This window comes from Arachis duranensis, chromosome 9, assembly GCF_000817695.3.
Source record: "Arachis duranensis cultivar V14167 chromosome 9, aradu.V14167.gnm2.J7QH, whole genome shotgun sequence".
In the NCBI taxonomy this organism is placed as follows: domain Eukaryota; kingdom Viridiplantae; phylum Streptophyta; class Magnoliopsida; order Fabales; family Fabaceae; genus Arachis; species Arachis duranensis.
The window spans coordinates 117,021,368-117,024,607 of NC_029780.3; positions in this window are offsets into that span (position 1 = coordinate 117,021,368).

Below are 3,240 nucleotides of genomic sequence, written 5' to 3' on the forward strand. Positions count from 1 at the left end.
ACTACTATAAATTAAAAGTATAAAATTTATAATATATTATTAATATAATTAAATAAAATTAATAAATAATATATAATCGAGTCATCTCATGAGTCAATGAGTTGAGCTTATATATCTAAACTTAAGTTTGGTTCATGTAGTACTTGTTTGGACGTCATTAAATCAATAATTTTTTTTAGTGTGTTTGCCAAATTTTTAATAGTAAAAATAAAATCACTAGAAAAAAAAACATCTTTTTTGAGAAGTTACAATTTACTTTTTTTTTAAAGATATTTTTTTCTAAAAAAAAGATGTTTTTCATATAATAAATGAACAAAAAAGTACTTTTATCTTATTTTATTCAAACATAATTGATAAATAAAAAAATCTTTTTACATAAGATATCCAAACATAAAATCACTTTTATTTTTGTAAAAGATCTTTTAAAAAATATCATTTAAAAAAAATCTTTGACGAAAATAACGTCCAAACAAGTTCTTAATATATGAGCTCAAATTCTGAATTAATTAAATTTAGCTCATAAATTCATGAACTCGGTTTATTGAGCCGTAAATAAGTCAAATTCGAGTTAATTCATGAATAAGTTTAACTCACTTTGCATTTTATATAAAAGTTTTTTTTTAATTTACGTGTTTATTTTTGTATGTTTTTTTTATTTGTCTTGTACTAATTTTTTGTTTTTAAAATTAACAATGATTGGATTTTAGATTTTTGCGTTATACTAAAATAAGTTTTGATAAAAATTTAACTAATAAAACGAAATAGCTGAATAATTATATCTTCTACTGTAGAAAACAAGTGACTCCACAATTATGTGTTAATGTGTTATGGCCTTATGAAGGAGTTCAAAAAGTTTACGTACCCCCGGTTCGGGACCATATTTATTTGAAAAATGAAGAATTTATAGCTCCGTAGTGTATTGATCAAGCTAATGGATGAGGAAATTAAGTAAAATAGCGACACCAATACATTTTTGAAGAAAGTTAATTGAATTATGTGTTAGAGGTGACGATATACAATTGATATATCAACATTATTAGAAGTTTTCTAAGTGACGATATACAATTGATATATCAACATTAGAAGTTTTCTAACTGATATTGCATACTTGATAGTATTCATTCATGTATCAGTAAAATGCAGCATTTGCATATATATATATTGGCAATTTTTTTTATTTTTTAATTGGAGCAAATAATTTGTTACAACTTCATAATTGTTAATTAAGCTACATAGAATTCATAAGTTAGGCTTCATATGTATCAAAGTCTAGGTCAAAACCCCTCACTGAAAAATTATTAAAGCCAATTAATTACCATAAAACCGAAAATCATTAATGAAAGATTAGCTGTATGTTTATGAATCGAGTTGTTGACCGGATTTGTTCATCGATCATGTGAAGGATCGTACCTAGCATTATATATTTTATTAATTAGAGTAGAGATAGGATTGGACCTTCTAATAATATGTCTAACAACTTTTTTAATTCTTTAAATGAGTCAAATTTTATTAAGAGGTCTTATCAATATCATATCACTTAAAATTATTTAAATGCATTCTTTATTTAAAAATTGTGAAGACTAATTAGATGTTTCAATTCCTATTTATTTTATGTCTGACGTTCAAAGAAAAAATGGACTTCGTTTATTTGTGAAGCTTTATGCTAATAACCGATTATCTCAGTTGCTGAGAGATTCATTGAATTTCAACGACGCACGCAAGTTAATATTGAAGATGGCAGCATTTAAATTAAAAAATTAAAAAATTTAATATAATTTTATATATTAATCCCTCAAAAATATTTTTAAATTTTAAAAACTATTTTACCAAACATATTTGTTATTGTTTATATTTATTAAAAATTATTTTTAATTTAATTTATTAAATATAGATGTTATAATTTTTAAAAAGATATCATTTAAAAAATTAGTTTTTACAAATTATTTTTAAAAAATAAAAATTTTATCAAATTAAATTTTAATATGTCATTTATAAATACTGTTTGACTATTTTTATGAATAATTTTTTTTGTATATAATAAAATAGAGACAATAATTAGAAGGAAATAGTAGAAAATTGATGGGAATGATCTGCTGCACATTATTAAAGTGAAATATATACATATATGTGAATGCAATCCACCAATGCATGGTATTTTATTAGCTTCTAAATCAGGTGGGTGCAGGATCTGGGATTTGTATTTACTTTAATTAGCATATATGGAATTCAGTAACGAATAATCTACATTCAGATGTGACATCGCGAAATATCTATCTTTATCTTTGGATTTAATTTGTTCTTTATTATCTAATCAAAGAAATAGTATTGTTGCTTATTCATCTCTTTGTAAATTAAATCAACCTACCAACTTGACCGTTTGACAAGCTGTATATGTAGGTAATGGTAGCTTAATCCTCACTCGTTCAAATTTTGAATACATTCACTAAGAATCTAATGTTTTGAACCAATAAAAATTATCAGTGTTTTATTTTTACAGATAAAAAAAAAAAAACATATGAATCATGGATATTATGAGAAATTAATTTAATCAAATCATTTTAATTTTAAAATAATAGAATTAATAAACTAGAAATTATAAGATAATTTAGTTTATAAGCAAGATTATTTTGGGTGTTTACTTTTTATTTAATAAATTAACTAAGATATATAATTAATTATACTGGTTTTAGTGCCTGGCGTGTTAATTAATTCTTTCCAATTAAGGACAGAAATTGAATCTAGAAGCTGGATTTGTTACCTACAAAATTAAAGAAGAGTGTTCAATTGATTAACCGTTTTAGTGTTCAATTGATTAACTAAGAAATGAAAACAACTTTAATTTTGTAATTATTATGTTATTCGTCGAGCCTATTTTAATATAGTACATTCAGTTTAACAGAATACCATATTATTTAGACAAATGGGAAGAAATTAATTTTCAGAAAAGAAAAAGACGCTTTTATACCCTACGATTTGTCGATATCGTATTTTAATTGAAAACATGGGAAACCCATTCTAGCATGCAACCCCAGCAACGAAGGCTTCAGACACAAATACAAAGCACCTGCAGCAACATCAATTTCCTATCATTTCTATCGATCTTTCTCCTATCACATAAATAGTTAATTATATTTTTTTTAGTAATAATAAAAATTTGCGTAATCATTCGTGTATTTTTTATTATTAGCTTAATTTTTTTAAAAATAAATTTTATTATTTAATATCATAATTTTTATGACT